The following is a 19,157-nucleotide window of genomic DNA, read 5'->3' on the forward strand; positions in this document are numbered from 1 at the left end:
AGTATCTTGGCTATAATTTGGCCCAGCCTCAGGCAATTACTATTATTAAATAGGTGTAAAAGTGATTAAAAGCTGGTATTTCATGTTTAGGAGACTCACGCAATGTTAAAAAAATTTGTCTTTAGTAAGTCGGAACATTTTTTTATGCTCTAGTAATGAAAATATTAGATTTATAATTAGTACTACTTTGTGGAAATTAATTTACCACTACTAGGTCTGGAACTAATTAACAGCAATAAAAGTGGGCTTCCTGTATATCCAATAGAATACAATAATATAGATGCAGATATTTTTTAAGCTTATTTTTTTCCAATAACATTAAATCAACGTGTGATTTTATAAATTTTTTATCTATGTTTTAAGTGTTCCTTGCAAACGTAACCTCCAACAAACACATACTATATTGATGTTTTACTCGTTTTATACCACACAGACTTAAAAGTAGACACTGGGTGGAAATAAAAGCATGTACTCAGAGCTCATTGTTAAATGACTGAACTGTTTGAATTAATAATAACTAATAATCGTAATAATTAATTATAATTATACAAAACCAATGAAGTTGGCACGTTGTGTAAATCGTTAATAAAAACAGAATACAATGATTTGCAAATCCTTTTCAACCTATATTCAATTGAATAGACTGCAAAGACAAGATGATTAACGTTCGAACTGGTAAACTTTGTTATGTTTTGCCAATATTAGCTCATTTGAAATTTGATGCCTGCAATAAATACTGATAAAGTTGAGGAATGCTCATCAAACACTTATTTGGAACATCCCACAGGTGAACAGGCTAATTGGGAACAGGTGGGTGCCATGATTGGGTACAAAAGCAGCTTCCATGAAATGCTCAGTCATTCACAAACAAGGATGGGGCGAGCGTCACCACTTTGTCAACAAATGCGTTAGCAAATTTAGTTTAAGAACAACATTTCTCAAAACAGCTATTGCAAGGAATTTAGGGATTTCATCATCTATGGTCTGGAATATCACCAAAAGGTTCAGAGAATCTGGAGAAAACACTGTGCGTAAGCGGCTAATCCCGTGACTTTCGATCCCTCACGCTGTACTGCATCAAAAAGTGACATCAGTGTGTAAAGGATATTACCACATGGGCTCAGGAACACTTCAGAAAACCACTGTCAGTAACTACAGTTGGTCGCTACATCTGTAAGTGCAAGTTAAAGCTCTACTATGCAAAGCCAAAGTCATTTATCAACAACACCCAGAAACGCCGCCAGCTTCGATGGGCACGAGCTAATTTAAGATGGACTGATGCAAAGTGGAAAAGTGGTCTGTGGTCTGACGAGTTCACATTTCAAATTGTTTTTGGAAACTGTGGATGTCGTGTCCTCTGTCTGGACCAAAGAGGAAAAGAACCATCCGTACTGTTATAGGTGCAGAGTTCAAAAGGCAGCATCTGTGATGGCATGGAGGTGTATTAGTGCCCAAGACATGGGTAATTTACACATCTGTGAAGGCACCATTAATGCTGAAAGATACATAAGGTTTTGGAGCAACATATGTTGCCATTCAAGCAACGATATCATGGACGCCCCTGATTATTTCAGCAAGACAATGCCAAGCCACATGTTACAAAAGCGTGGCTTCGTAGTAAAAGAGTGCGAGTACTAGACTGGCCTGCCTGTAGTCCAGACCTGTCTCCCATTGAAAATGTGTGGCGCATTACTGTATGAAGCGTAAAATACCACAACGGAGACCCCCGGACTGTTGAACAACTTCAACTGTACATCAAGCAAGAATGGAAAATAATTCCACCTGAAAAGCTTAAAAAATTGGTCTCTTCAGTTCCCAAACGTTTACCGGGTGTTGTTAAAAGGAAAGGCCATGTAACACAGTGGTAAAAATGCCCGTGTCAACTTTTTTGCAATGTGTTGCTGCCATTAAATTCTATGTTTCTCAGTTCGAACATTAAATATCTTGTCTTTGCAGTCTATTCAACTGAATATACGTTGAAAAGGATTTGCAAATCATTGTATTCTGTTTTTTTATTTACGATTTACACAACGTGCCAACTTTACTGGTTTTGGGTTTTGTAGAATTTAACACCACCAACGACTTCTTTATTGTCCACAAGTTGCAGACTTCTCCGTGTATGTTTTACCCTTAAAAAGTGCGTGTCAATTTTAAACATTCATTTATGTTCCACCACATTTGCCCCACACGTTAAGAGCATTTGTGAACTGTCGAGAACGATCAATAAAGAGATTGTGATCACACATCAACATCTCCAATATGTACATTTTTGCCTTTATGACAATCTGTCCTTCATTTCCTTACCCTGGAGTCATAAAGGTTGAAATACAATGGTGGTCTACAGAAACCTGCAATGTTCGTGCTGGCTGACCTGTCACATGCACACAAGTCAACGTCCAACCACTTCAACAACTTTGTTATGCAAGCGCCTGCTAATCAGTTACGCTCACTTTTGCCTTGAGTGCTTTTTGTGTTTAATGTGCCAAATAAGGAGGCTGGTGTCTGCACAGAAAGTGGCACATTTTGCACAGCACTTCAGCATGTATGAGCCTGTTATACAGGACTTGTTCAGAAAGCATGATTGATAGTGATTGATTACCAATAGCGTGTATAAATTAGGTCATTCCGATATAGATGAAAACAATCAGATTACCCACTGACAAAGTCAAGTAGTGAGACTTGGAGATAATTATTTATCCTCTTATTGAGGAGAAACATACGCCACCTGTGGTTATTTTACATTTGTTTATTATTTCATGCGTGTTTTTGCTAACATGCATCGTCGTCATCATCAAACATTAGGATTCCGCTCTGCGCTGCACTTAGAGAAACTTCCATCCAGAGTCCATTAGTGCCATATAAAAAGCACTTTGACTAATTAGGACAAACATAGCCACTAATGTTCCGCTTGTGCCGTGTTGAAATACAAAAAGTAGCTTTTATCATGAAGCGACGTGTTCAAATTGAGGCGGTAATGCAATATTTGTATTAAGAAAAACTATTTAAAAGTGAAGTTTGTCATAGATAAATGGACACTTACAGTAAAAGTTGTGTTTTATTGGTTTTATAATTTAGTGCTAAAAGTGCTTAACTTTTTTTTTTCCCAGTCAGGGTTTCACCAAAAAAGTATCTTTACACTTTTATGACTAAAAATGCTACTTAACATTTTTCAACGTTTTAATTTATTGCAACAGTTTGACCCCGGAACAAATAATTTTCTAAGTGACATTTGTGGCTGGCGCATTTGAATCTTCAAAGTTGTATCATTAGATACGTTATGAATAATTTATGGACAATTAGTTGTCAAGTAACTAAGACGTTTCGCTTGTTTTTCAACCAATCTTGCTCAGATTTTGCACACATTTGCTTGTCAGATTTGTTCCAAATTTCATGGTGATTAGGCAAAATACCCTTAAGTAACAGTGGGTGTTTAGTAGAGCTGTGGGAGAAAGTTCAAGTCAATTTGACTTATGGAGTTTAATAACAACACTAATGTCAACATTTAAGTGTGCAACATTACCGTATTTTTCGGAGTATAAGTCGCACCGGAGTATAAGTCGCACCTGCCGAAAATGCATAATAAAGAAGGAAAAAAACATATATGTCACACTGGAGTATAAGTCGCATTTTTGGGGGGAAATTTATTTGATAAAACCCAACACCAAGAATAGACATTTGAAGGGCAATTTAAAATAAATAAAGAATAGTGAACAACAGGCTGAATAAGTGTACGTTATATGAGGCATAAATAACCAATTGAGAACGTGCCTGGTATGTTAACGTAACATATTATGGTAAGAGTCATTCAAATAATCAATCAATCAATCAACTTTATTTATAAAGCACATTTAAAATTTACCACAGGGGTAGCCAAAGTGCTGTACAATGGGCAGGTTAAAAGATAATACGAGTACCGAGCAAACACAACACAACACAAACAGAACACGATAAAAAATAAATAAATAAAATAGAATAAATAAAAACATAAAACGTGGAGCAAGATGTCACACAAGATAGTTCAATAACTGTCAAATAAAAATGAGCAGCATAACTATAACATATAGAACATGCTATACGTTTACCAAACAATCTGTCACTCCTAATCGCTAAATCCCATGAAATCGTATACGTCTAGTCTCTTACGTGAATGAGCTAAATAATATTAATTGATATTTTACGGTAATGTGTTAATAATTTCACACATAAGTCGCTCCTGAGTATAAGTCGCACCCCCGGCCAAACTATGAAAAAAACTGCGACTTATAGTCCGAAAAATATGGTATTTATTTTATATTTATTAATTTTATTGTTTTTTTGTTGTTGTTTTTTTTTTTAGATAAATATTAATTATGTATTTAATATTTGTTTACTTGCTATGGTATATTATTTATTAATTATTTATCTTTTCACTGTTCTGTTACAGAGAACAAGGAAATGAGATAAAATTGCTATGGTATGAAAAGGGGTACGATTACATAAGCTCCGCTTCTTCCTACTCCTTTTTGGACGTGCTGTAATGAAACAACTGGAAATATGTGATGCATTACATTGTATGCTATGCATGTTCGAAATAAACTGAAACTGAACTGAATTGAACTGAACAGTTCAAGAGTTTGTTTATTTATTTAAAAGGGACAATGCACTTTGTGGAACCCAATACCACATAGCATTAGATACGTACAAAGCACATTGTTAGAATAATTATGTATATATTATCATCATAACTTTATGCTTAAGGGCTGTTGATTCCTTGCTTCTTGTCTGATTAATAGATGACATCAGTTTTTGAACCTGACACACATACAAACATTATACCAAACATTCAAAAAAGACTTGTTAAAAGAGAAAGTAATTCTAATTTAAAAGGAAGTAAGATCTTAAATAATTTGAGATTTAGAAAAACGACAATGGAAAGAAGCACTTCAGTCAAAAGTGTACGTTTATGGAACAAACTGGACAGTGGAACAACACAAAGTAAATCTCTTTCTGTACTTAAAAATGTTTTAAAAATCATGATGATGAAAAGATATGATTTGGAGTAGGGCTGGGCGATATGGCCTTTTATTAATATCTCGATATTTTTAGGCCATGTCACGATACACAATATATATCTCGATATTTTGCCTTAGCCTTGAATGAACACTTGATGCATATAATCACAGCAGTATGATGATTCTATGTGTCTACATTAAAACATTCTTGTTCATACTGCATTAATATATGCTCATTTTAAACTTTCATGCAGATAGGGAAATCACAACTACGTCAATTTACCAGTTAAAGAGTTATTAAGCAGTGGCACAAACATTCATGTCATTTCCAAAACAAAGTGCAAGATTGTCAGAGACATTTTAAAACAAGCTATTAGTGCACTTGTGTGCATGATGTCACCAAGATGACATATCAAAACAACACTAAATTAAAGTGCACTTTTTGGACAGAACGCCACTACAATAGTTGAAAACAAATAAAGTGCACTTTTGTGCATGATGTCACACAAGATAGTTCAATAACTGTCAAATAAAAATGAGCAGCATAATAGGAAATCAAATAGTGTATGTCCTTCGTTCTATTGTAGGTTCCTGCGGACGTTTTCTCTTTCTGTTGTTGACTATTTTTTTCATACGGTGTTGATGTGGAAATTGTTGCTTGGGCATTTTGTGGGTGTGGCACTGGCCGGAGATGTTGACATGCGGAGTTTCAAGCACTCTTCATTCTCTAGCGGGTGACTTTTCAAATGATGCTATATATTAGCAGTAGGTGCCACTTTTTGTAGCAATGCTTTTGCCGCATACTTGTTCGACATATTCCCGCTTGAAGCCAAACCACCGCCAGAAAATGGACCCCGTGCTGTTTTTCTTGAAATTAATTCTTCCTTCATTTGTTACCAGATTTGCACCTTCTTTCTCTTGTATTACCACTCGCACCGCACCGCTAGTATCACAGCTAATGTTACCTATGCTGCTACCTCTCTGCTCTGCGAGAGCGTGCAGTATGTGACGTATGTAAGAAGGTGCGCTTGTTTTAAGTCTCTGTGAGAAGGAGAGACAAGAAAGAGTGGGAAGAGCCTGTAGTGTAATGCCCTCAGCTAAAAGCAACTGCGTGAGAAAATATACTCGAATATCACGATATAGTCATTTTCTATATCGCACAGAGACATATCGAGTATATTCAATATATCGCCCAGCCCTAATTTGGAGTAAATTATTGTTTTCATGTTTGTTTATTTTGTTATATCTTATGACATATAAATATAAATTATGCCATGGCAAGTCTTCTGAGTCCAACAACAAATGTTGCAACTGTGTGAATAGGGGGCAGACATTGTACGTTTATATTTCTCTAAGCTCCTTTTCATTCATGACTTATTTTAATGTTACTTTGATTGCTTTTTTTTGTTGCTTTGACCTTTAATGAATGACAAAAAAACAAAAATGGAAATTAAAATATGGGGACAGTTCACAGTTGAATCAATACGGTACCAATTCCCGGTACATAGGATTGGATACCGATACCAGTTTTCAGTACTTTTGCATCTGTACTGTAAAAAAAAAAAAAAATCTCCTTTTTTTTTTTTAATTGAACACTGAGCTTTGCTGTCAAGTTATCTTGATTTCTCACACTTCTGTGTCTAATTCACAAGTACTGTGCAGTAGACTTTGCATGCAGTTGCATTTCCATGATGTTAGATGGCAATAGTGTATAGATTATGTAGTGTTGCCGTACCCAGGAAGTAGTCTTTGCCATTAATTTAAATGTGCCAGTCTTTTATTTTTTTACCACTACAAAGTGTTTAAACTGTAAGTATTGTACTTATTACACACAAGCTGTTTGATTGTAACGTGCATCTTATTTGTAGTTTTCAAGACCAAATTTGGAGGTGTTGAAATCGCCACGTAAAACTGCAAAAGCTAAAATCAGCATCAAGTTAAACATTTTGAAAAGTGGAGCCTCATTGTACTTTTAAACGCCTTCTTGACTTGTAAATGTCTTGACTGCTTGTTTCCTAACCAAGCGTTTGAGCCGATGTGAGTCTGCAACCAGACATGACGTCATGTGCAACAAAGTTATTGCAATATGCCACCGTTTTGATTTTACGTAAATCGTAGTAGTGACACTAGAGATGTCGATAAATGTTTTAAAATATAATATCGGAAATTATCGGTATCAACCTCCCGATTTTCCCGGGAGACTCCCGGATTTCATTGCCCCTCCCGAAAATCTCTCGGGGCAACCATTCTCCTGATTTCCACCTGGACAACATTATTAGGGGTGTGCCTTAAAGGCACTGCCTTTAACATCCTCTACAACCTGTTGTCACGTCCGCTTTTCCTCCATACAAACAGCGTGCCGGCCCAGTCAATTTCTGCGGCTTTTACACACACACAAGTGAACACACACAAGTGAATGCAATGCATACTTGATCACGAACCATACAGGTCACACTGAGGGTGGCCATATAAACAACTTTAACACTGCTACAAATATGCGCCACACTGTGAACCCACACCAAACAAGAATGACAAACACATTTCGGGAAAACATCCGCACCGTAAAACACAACATAAACACAACAGAACAAATACCCAGAACCCCTTGCAGCACTAACTCCTCTGAGACGCTACAATATACACCCCCCCGCTACCACCAGCCCCCGCCCCCCCTCCATCTCCCGAATTCGGAGGTCTCAAGGTTGGCAAGTATGCTCTAGTATACTCTGGACTGAAGCTGTGTGCCTTCATTGTTATTGTAGCTGTTGTTTTGAGGCATGTTTAAAAAAAATAAAAAATAATGCACTTTGTGAAAGTCAAAGTATAGTATTTCCCATAGTTGTAGTGCGTATTAGGATTATCTCAGGGAGAGCATGTCCCAAATTCCAAGCTGCTGTTTTGAGGCATGTTAAAAAAAATAATGCACTTTGTGACTTCAATAATAAATATGGCAGTGCCATGTTGGCATTTGTTTCCATAACTGGAGTTGAAGTTGTTCTCTTATTTTGGAAAACCTTGTTTTTGATTGATTGATTGAAACTTGTATTAGTAGATTGCACAATAAAGTACATATTCCGTACAATTGACCACTAAATAGTAACACCCAAATAAGTCTTTCAACTTGTTTAAGTCGGGGTCCACGTTAATCAACTCATGGTAAAGTTACATTGTTTAATGCATCCAGCGGGACATCACAACAAACTTAGGCATAGGAATGTGTTAATTCCACGACTGTATATATCGGTATCGGTTGATATCGGAATCGGTAATTAAGAGTTGGACAATAATACTCAGTCCTGAGATCGGTAGGTTAAGAGTTCAAACCCCGGCAGAGTCATACCAAAGACTATAAAAATGGGACCCATTACCTCCCTACTTGGCACTCAGCATCAAGGGTTGGAATTGGGGGTTAAATCACCAAAATTATTCCCGGGCGCGGCCACCGCTGCTGCCCACTGCTCCCCTCATCTCCCAGGGGGTGATCAAGGGTGATGGGTCAAATGCAGAGAATAATTTCGCCACACCTAGTGTGTGTGTGTGACAATCATTGGTACTTTAACTTTAACTTTAATATCGGATATCGGCAAAAAAGTAGTTATCGGACATCTCTAATAATAATGTTTTAATTCCACGACTGTACATATCTGTCATGACTTGGACCATGGAGTTTTTGTTTTCCCAAGATGCAAGTGAATTTGGATCGGACATGGCTTGAAGGTGGGTACATGATTTATTTATTACTATCAAAAAGGAACAAACGAAAAGTGCGCACAATGGCGGAGGTAAAAAAAACTTGGCGAATGAAAACAAAACTTGCACAAAGGCAGAAACTGAACACGAAATAAAAATCACTTATTGTGGCATGGGACCGTGAACAGGGCTTGAAACGAGAGGATAGCAGGGTTAGAAAAGATACGACACCAGTACGAACAACAGAAAATGAAAAGCTTAAATAACACAGACATGATTAACAACAGGTGCGTGACTCAAAACAGGTGCGTGACATGACAGGTGAAAACTAATGGGTTGCTATGGTGACAAAACAAAACAAAAGTGCACAAAAAGTTCAAAAACAAAACCGAACATGACTAAAACAAAACATGATCACACAGACATGACAATATCGGTATCGGTTGATATCGGGATCGGTAATTAAGAGTTGGACAATATCGGAATATCGGATATCGTCAAAAATCCATTATCGGACATCTCTAAGCGACAGGCCTGGTTGCTACCTAAAAAAGAACCGAATTTGTTAGCCATCCCTACATAGGTAGTTGTGTAGCAAGGATGCTAATTTCCATCCGCAGTCGTAAATCAGGTTGACGCAATACAATAGAAATTAGATTTTCCAAAAAAAAAAGCACACAGCAACAATAAAAAAAAAAAAATGGTTGAAAATGTGCGATAAAATGATTATTAAAAACATTTCAGGGCTGTTCTATGCTGTAGAAAATAAAAATCCAAACTTCCAGCAACTGAAGTAGATTGTATTCAACCTGAGATGTTCAACTATTTTTGGTCGGGGGAAGGATCTTCAGACACATATATATAAAATGGAAGGTAAGAGTCTTATGTAATCCAATTATACGCAGTAATTCTTACCTCGGAGTCCTGTATTCTTTGCTTTTTATGGCCTTTGTGTCCTCAGCTCTCTATTATCCAATCATGCATTTGTGAGAACCTCTTAAGCCTCCAGAGGAAAGCACAAAAGCGTCTGAGGCTAATTGGATTGGCAATAGCCTCCCACTTCCTGATTTTATTGGTGCATTTCCTTTTATTGAATTATCAAACGTTATTATTCTTATTTCCACATTTCACAGCCACCCTTGTGTTGTGTTAAGGTTATTATCATAGGAGTTCTGCAACATAAACGAGGGTATTCTTGGGTTTGCAAGGTCCACTCATGACGTGTTTGACATTTTGCTCACCAACATCCACCCAAAATCTGCACTTGGCAGCGGAAGAGGGGACTGGCCTTTTTTGACATTGTGCGGTTGAAAGAAGTCAAAACTGTGGCGGCAGCCTGGTGCCAGACGCGGCTGTAATGGGAAAACGAAAAAATGTTCCCTCAGAAAGAGGCCATTAATCACTGTTTACATAGGACATCTGAAATTAGAGCAGACAAGGGGGACTTTTGACAAAACTTAGTCGTGAATATGATCTTTAACAGCAACTTTCATTTCATGTTGTAGCCTGAGCCTCCAAGCAGCAGCAGCAATACCGGTGCAATAAGGTCAATAATAATGACATAAAGAGCCTTGCATTTCCATCAAATACTGACCCAGGCAACCTCTGTAAGGAATCATTAGAAGTATCCACATAAATCATCCACTTTTACTAAAACTTAATAAAAGTGAGGTGCAGCGAACGCAAGAGTAGCGGGGGTGTGACGCGGGAAATATTCAATGCAAAGTCATGATGGAGCTATAAAGCATAGTAGTGGCACTCAATGATCTGCCATGACTCAGCAGCAAGGCAGCCAAGTGGGATGTCACACACGAGCGGACACGCGGGACTAAAAGGTCACGGCATAACTAAGTCACAAGAAGATGCACACAGGAGGAAGTACAACTTTGACCATCTAACAAAGTTTTATTAAAACATGTACAAAAAAGTAATGCGGGCTGCATTGTTCATGTTGTACTTTTGTGTTTGGACCAACAAGACTGGAACCCTTAGAACTCAACACAGTACTTGGCATTCGACATTGTTTCCCAAGAAATGCTTTCCATAAGTCAAACAAATCCAGAACCAGTACCTCGAACATAGGATAGGATGGACTTTATTCATCCCACAATGGGGAAATGGTGTGGTTTCGGTGCAAATTCAAAAAGTCCACAAAAAATAAGGTACAAAACTAAAACTACATGGAAACAAAAGGGAAACATTACAGGAAAAAAAAGGACAATAAAGACATTGAAAGAGAAAGAGCCCAAACAACACAACCCAAACTATACAACCTAAACCCTAACAGGAAATCTTAACTCCTAACTTTTGTATCACAATTCTACTTGAAAGTCAAAACTAACAAAGGCACAACCAACGACTTCGACATTGTGACCGGTGTGAGGCATGGTTGCATCCTGTCGCCATTGCTGTTCATACAAACCCCGTTTCCATATGAGTTGGGAAATTGTGTTAGATGTAAATATAAACGGAATACAATGATTTGAAAATCATTTTCAACCCATATTCAGTTGAATATGCTACAAAGACGACATATTTGATGTTCAAACTGATAAACTTTTTTTTTTTTGCAAATAATCATTAACTTTAGAATTTGATGCCAGCAACACGTGACAAAGAAGTTGGGAAATGTGGCAATAAATACTGATAAAGTTGAGGAATACTCATCAAACACTTATTTGGAACATCCCACAGGTGAACAAGCTAATTGGGAACAGGTGGGTGCCATGATTGGGTATACAAGTAGATTCCATGAAATGCTCAGTCATTCACAAACAAGGATGGGGTGAGGGTCACCACTTTGTCGACAAATGCGTGAGTAAATTGTTGAACAGTTTAAGAAAAACCTTTCTCAACCAGCTATTGCAAGGAATTTAGGGATTTCACCCTCTACGGTCCGTATTATCATCAAAGGGTTCAGAGAATCTGGAGAAATCACTGCACGTAAGCAGCTAAGCCCGTGACCTTCAATCCCTCAGGCTGTACTGCATCAAGAAGCGACATAAGTGTGTAAAGGATATCACCACATGGGCTCAGGAACACTTCAGAAACCCACTGTCAGTAAATACAGTTGGTCGCTACATCTGTAAGTGCAAGTTAAAACTCTCCTATGCAAGGCGAAAACCGTTTATCAACAACACCCAGAAACACCGCCGGCTTCGCTGGGCCTGAGCTCATCTAAGATGGACTGATAAAATGTGGAAAAATGTTCTGTGGTCTGACGAGTCCACATTTCAAATTGTTTTTGGAAACTGTGGACGTCGTGTCCTCCGGACCAAAGAGGAAAAAAACCATTCGGATAGTTATAGGCGCAAAGTTGAAAAGCCAGCATCTGTGATGGTATGGGGGTGCATTAGTGCCCAAGACATGGGTAACTTACACATCTGTGAAGGAGCCATTAATGCTGAAAAGTACATACAGGTTTTGGAGCAACATATGTTGCCATCCAAGCAACGTTACCAGGGACGCCCCTGCTTATTTCAGCAAGACAATGCCAAGCCACGTGTTACATCAACGTGGCTTCATAGTAAAAGAGTGCGGGTACTAGACTGGCCTGCCTGTAGTCCAGACCTGTCTCCCATTGAAAATGTGTGGCGTATTATGAAGCCTAAAATACCACAACGGAGACCCCCGGACTGTTGAACAACTTAAGCTGTACATCAAGCAAGAATGGGAAATAATTCCACCCGAGAAGCTTAAAAAAATGTGTCTCCTCAGTTTCCAAACGTTTCTGAGTGTTGTTAAAAGGAACATGCCCTTTCCCATTGTTATTTGCAAAAAAAAAAAAAAAGTTTATGAGTTTGAACATCAAATATCTTGTCTTTGTAGTGCATTCAATTGAATATGGGTTGAAAATTATTTGCAAATCATTTTATTCCGTTTATATTGACATCTAACACAATTTCCCAACTCATATGGAAACGGGGTTCGTATTTGCCGTTGACTTTGTGATGAAGAAGTCCGTCACCGGGGCAAACTTTGGCATCAAGAGGGGAGGGGGCAGATTAACCGACCTAGACTTTGAGGATGACCTGGTTTTGGTTAGCCATACTCAGCATGCACTCCAAGAGATGACCAACAATATCCATGAGCACGCAGAAAAAGTCAGACTACGGATAAACCAAGAAAAGACCATGGCCATGGCCGTTGTACAAATACAACACTTTCTACCACTCACTATAGACGAACATAACATAGAGTATGTTGACGACTTCACCTATCTTGGAAGTAACATCTCAAGTACAGGAGACGTGGAGAAAGACGTCAATAAGAGAATTGGCAAAGCTGCAGGAGTGTTCCAACGGCTCCGAAACATCTGGTCGTCCAAAGCCATCACAACAGCCATCAAGCTACGCCTCTACATGTCAGTGGTCAAACCAACAGCAACCTACGCCTGTGAGACGTGGATGAAGACAGCCAGTATCACCAACAAGCTGGATGTCTTCCACTGACGATGCCTCAGATCCATCCTGAAGATCTCCTGGAGAGACCACATCTCCAACGAGGAGGTGATGAGAAGGGCAGGTGTAGCAGCACTGTCTGACATTGTCTCCGAAAGGAGAAGGAGAATAATGGGGCACGTACTCCGACTGCCAAGAGAGAGACCGGCAAGTGTGGCAAAGGACTGGATGCCAGAACGTGGAATAAGGAAGAGAGCGGAGGCCGAAGAAGACGTGGAGACAGACAGCCAAGGAAGACCTAAGGGAGATGGGTGTCAGCTGGCACGGAGCAGGAAGAGCCGCCAGAGAATGGAGAAAATGGAGGGGACTCATCGCCCAATGTTCCAATAGGAACGGGAGGAACTAAATCTAAGTCTAAATAAGTAATTTATTACCTTAAAATATAATCCCTAATCCTAAACCAAACTCTAGAGTCATATACTGATGTGAAACTTTAAACCCCAACCTCCAACTCTTAACTTTGAAACCCTTACCTCGAATTCTAAACCCTAACCTGCTAACCCAAAGCCATACAGCCATAACATGCCCAATTTCTAATCCTAACCCCAAAATCTAACATAAATCTTACTCCTACCCGAAACCTTAAAATATATCCTAAAAACTCGAACCTCAAACCCTAACCCTAACCCTAACATCTCAACCTAACACCAAAACATAACTAAAATTTAAATCCCAAATCCCAAATTCAAATCTTGTACCCCAAACCCTAACCGTTAGACCTAATCTCACCCTAACCTTGAATTTAATTCTAATGCCCAACAAACCATTTACGCCAACCCTGATCGCTAGACCTCACCAATAATCTTAAACCCCAACCTTAAAATGAGAACCTTAACCTTGAAATCGCAAGCCTGAACCCTAATTTCCAATTCTATCCCCAAGACCTAATCTTTAACCCCTAACCCATAACAACTGTAGCTCTTAATTTGTAAACCCTAATTTTGAACCCAAAGCCTAAGCCAGGCAAACATTACAGAAAACAAAGAACAATAAAGACATTAAAAGAGAAAGAGCCCAAACAACACAACCCAAACTATACAACCTAAACCCTAACAGGAAATCGTAACTCCAAACTTCTTACCCTAAAATCAAATCCCTAATCCTAAACCAAACTCTAGAGTCAAATACTGATGTGAAACCCTAAACCCCAACCTCCAACTCTTAACTTTGAAACCCTTACCTCGAACCCTAAACCCTAACCTGCTAACCCATAGTCATATAGCCATAACATACCTAATTTATAGTCCTAACCCCAAAATCTAACCATAAATCTTACCCCTTCCCAAAACCTTAACCTCAAACCCTTATCTTAAAATATATCCTCAAACCCGAAACCCTATCATTTAAATCTAACACCAACACATAACTACAATTTTAATCCTGAGTCCCAAACTTAAATCTTGAACCCCAAACCCTAACCGTTAGACCTAATCTCACCCTAACTTTGAAATAAATTCTAACCATTTACGCCAACTCTGATCGCTAAACCTCACCAGTAATCTTAAACCCCAACCTTGAACTGAGAACCTTAACCTTGAAAACGGAAGCCTGAACCCTAATTTCCAATTCTATTCCCAAAACCTAATCTTTAACTCCTAACCCAAACCCTAAACTTAAATCCTCACCCCGTGACCTCTCACCTTGAATTGTACGCCATAAGAAGTAGCTCTTAATTTGTAAACCCTAACTTTGAACCCCAAAGCCTCAGCCAGTGATTCTTAAAATAGTGCGGCGGGCCCAGTGCGGCAGTGTGGTATCAGTGGGGGCCGTGAGAGGCAAGGTAACATGCAGTAGCTGTGTCTTTATTCATGCTTGAACGATACACAAGCCTCCAGTGCAGTAGTTAATCAACAGGTACAGTAAGTAGCAGGTGAAGAGGATATACAGTTGAGTAATCAACAACTAACTTGACACATACAGATAAATACATATAATTAGTGTTTCAATGACACTTCAATTTAGGAGGGCCATGAAAACATTTCTGTCCCCTAAATGTCATGATAGCAAATAATTAAGAAACACTGCTTTAACCCTTTAAAGCCTAAGCATGTAGATGACATCACTTTTAATTAAAAACACTTTTTTATTTATAGTCCTAAAATGAACTCCTCAAAGTCATCTTTTCCACTGCCATACATCCTTGCTTTTTTCACTTTCCGCGGGGGAACAGTGTCGAATATTATCCTAAATTTTTCATTCCTCATTTCCGCTGCTCGTTTTTTTTTCATTTTTTTTTTTTTTTACCCTCAATTTGTTGCCCAGAGCCAAAACGCATCATGGGATTTCATGAAACGTGCACACGCCGCGGAAAATGCGATTACAGCCGCTCCCTCTCGTCGGCTCTTCAAAGCAGCTTGGGAATCGGCAGACGTGATCGCACCTCACGTCTTTGTCCCCAGCGAGCCTTTTTGCATGTTTCTTTTTTTTTTTCCAATCGTTCTCCTTTCTTTCTTTCCTCTCGCTCGTCTCGTTTGCCGTTATTGCTCCCCTCTTTCCTGCCGGGGCGCTCCTCCTGCTTCTTCCCTTCTTTCTTGACTTCACTCCCGCTTGCTCAGAGGTAATTCTCTCCTCCTCTCTCCCGAGTCTTACTCATCATCGTCGTTGTCACCACGGTCCCTTGCACCAATCGGGACCGCCTAACAATGTCTCTGAACTAGAGAATACTCAAACACATTCGAGAAGAAAGAGAATTAGATTTTAAAAAATGGTGAAAGTCTCATGAAGTTGTTTTTATTACGTCTGATATTATCTTTTCATTTGTGTGACTATGTCCATTGTGGTGATAATTGACTGTTTGAAAACTCTTTATACAGTCACGATTAACAGTTTACATACACTTGTAAAGAACATAATGTCATGGCTGTCTTGAGTTTACAATCATTTCTACAACTCTTATTTTTTTGTGATAGAGTGATTGGAGCACATACTTGTTGGTCACAAAAAACGTTCATGACGTTTGGTTCTTTTATGAATTTATTATGGGTCTACTGAAAATGTGACCAAATCTGCTGGGTCAAAAGTATACATACAGCAATGTTAATATTTGGTTAGTACTTGTCCCTTGGCAAGTTTCACTGCAATAAGGTGCTTTTGGTAGCCATCCACAAGCTTCTGGTTGAATTGTTGACCACTCCTCTTGACAAAATTGGTGCAGTTAAGATACATTTGTTGGTTGTCTGACTTGGACTTGTTTCTTCAGCATTGTCCACACGTTTAAGTCAGGACTTTGCATTCTAAAACCTTAATTCTAGCCTGATTTAGCCAATCCTTTACCACTTTTGACGTGTGTTTGGGGTCATTGTCCTGTTGGAACACCCAACTGCGCCCAAGACCCAACCTCCGGGCTGATGATTTTAGGTTGTCCTGAAGAATTTAGAGGTAATCCTCCTTTTTCTTTGTCCCATTTACTCTTTGTAAAGCACCAGTTCCATCGGCAGCAAATAAGGCCCAGAGCATAATACCACCATGCTTGACGGTAGGTGTGGCGTTTCTGGGATTAAAAGCCTCGCCTTTTCTCCTCCAAACATATTGCTGGGTATTTGTGGCCAAACAGCTCAATTTTGGTTTCATCTGACATCACATGGACAAAGATAAAACCTTCTGGAGGAAAGTTCTGTGGTCAGATGAAGCAAAAATTGAGCTGTTTGGCCACAATACCCAGCAATATGTTTGGAGGAGAAACAATGAGGCCTTTAATCCCAGGAACATCATTCCTACCGTCAAGCATGGTGGTGGTAGTATTATGCTCTGGGCCTGTTTTGCTGCCAATTGAACTGGTGATTTAAATGGGACAATGATAAAGGAGGATTACCTCAAAATTCTTCAGGAAACCTAAAATCATCAGCCCGGAGGTTGGGTCTTGGGCACAGTTGGGTGTTCCAACAGGACAATGACCTCAGACACACGTCAAAAGTGGTAAAGGAATGGCTAAATCAGGCTCGAATTAAGGTTTTAGAATGGCCTTCCCAAAGTCCTGACTTAAGCTTGTGGACAATGCTGAAGAAACAAGTCCATGTCAGAAAATCAACAAATTTAGTTGAACTGCACCAATTTTGTCAAGAGGAGTGGTCAAAAATTAAACCAGAAGCTTGGCAGAAGTTTGTGGATGGCTACCAAAAGCGCCTTATTGCAGTGAAACTTGCCAAGGGACATGTAACCAAATATTAACATTGCTGTATGTATACTTTTGACCCAGCAGATTTGGTCACATTTTCAGTAGACCCATAATAAATTCATAAAAGAACCAAACTTCATGAATGTTTTTTGTGACCAACAAGTATGTGCTCCAATCACTCTATCACAAAAAAATAAGAGTTGTAGAAATTATTGGAAACTCAAAACAGCCATGACATTATGTTCTTTACAAGTGCATGTCTCCTCTCTGAGCTGCCACCTTACCGTGGTAGAGGAGTTTGCGTGTCCCAATGATCCTAGGAGCTATGTTGTCCGGGGGCTTTATGCCCCCTGGTAGGGTCTCCCAAGACAAACTGGTCCTAGGTGAGGGATCAGACAAAGAGCAGCTCGAAGACCTCCATGACGAATACAAATAAAGGACCCAGATTTCCCTCGCCCGGACGCGGGTCACCGGGGTCCCCCTCTGGAGCCAGGCCCGGAGGTGGGGCACGATGGCGAGCGCCTGGTGACCGGGCCTGTCCCCATGGGGCCCGGCCGGGCACAGCCCGAAGAGGCAACGTGGGTCCCCCCTCCAATGGGCTCACCACCCATAGCAGGGGCCATAGAGGTCGGGTGCAATGTGAGCTGGGCGGCAGCCGACGGCAGGGCACTTGGCGGTCCGATCCTCGGCTACAGAAGCTAGCTCTTGGGACGTGGAACGTCACCTCGCTGGGGGGGAAGGAGCCTGAGCTAGTGCGCGAGGTTGAGAAGTTCCGGCTAGATATAGTCGGACTCACTTCGACGCACAGCAAAGGCTCTGGAACCAGTTCTCTCGAGAGGGGCTGGACTCTCTTCCACTCTGGCGTTGCCAGCAATGAGAGGCGACGGGCTGAGGTGGCAATTCTTGTTGCCCCCCGGCTCAGAGCCTGCACGTTGGAGTTCAACCCGGTGGACGAGAGGGTAGCTTCCCTCCGCCTTCGGGTGGGGGGATGGGTCCTGACTGTGGTTTGCGCTTACGCGCCAAACCGCAGCTCAGAGTACCCACCCTTTTTGGATTCGCTCGAGGGAGTACTTGAGAGTGCTCCCCCGGGTGATTCCCTCGTTCTACTGGGGGACTTCAATGCTCATGTTGGCAGCGACAGTGAAACCTGGAGAGGCGTGATTGGGAAGAATGGCCGCCCGGATCTGAACCCGAGTGGTGTTCTGTTATTGGACTTTTGTGCCCGTCACAGATTGTCCATAATGAACACCATGTTCGAACATAAGGGTGTCCATATGTGCACTTGGCACCAGGACACCCTAGGCCGCAGTTCCATGATCGACTTTGTAGTTGTGTCATCGGATTTGCGGCCTCATGTTTTGGACACTCGAGTGAAGAGAGGGGCGGAGCTTTCAACCGATCACCACCTGGTGGTGAGTTGGCTGCGATGGTGGGGGAGGATGCCGGACAGACCTGGCAGGCCCAAACGCATTGTGAGGGTTTGCTGGGAACGTCTGGCAGAATCTCCTGTCAGAGAGAGTTTCAATTCCCACCTCCGGAAGAACTTTGAACATGTCACGAGGGAGGTGCTGGACATTGAGTCCGAGTGGACCATGTTCCGCGCCTCTATTGTCGAGGCAGCTGATTGGAGCTGTGGCCGCAAGGTAGTTGGTGCCTGTCGTGGCGGTAATCCTAGAACCCGTTGGTGGACACCGGCGGTGAGGGATGCCGTCAAGCTGAAGAAGGAGTCCAATCGGGTTCTTTTGGCTCATAGGACTCCTGAGGCAGCGGACAGGTACCGACAGGCCAAGCGGTGTGCGGCTTCAGCGGTTGCGGAGGCAAAAACTCGGACATGGGAGGAGTTCGGGGAAGCCATGGAAAACGACTTCCGGACGGCTTCGAAGTGATTCTGGACCACCATCC

The sequence above is a fragment of the Nerophis lumbriciformis genome, linkage group LG11 (genome assembly GCF_033978685.3).
Source record: "Nerophis lumbriciformis linkage group LG11, RoL_Nlum_v2.1, whole genome shotgun sequence".
Taxonomy (NCBI): Eukaryota; Metazoa; Chordata; class Actinopteri; order Syngnathiformes; family Syngnathidae; genus Nerophis; species Nerophis lumbriciformis.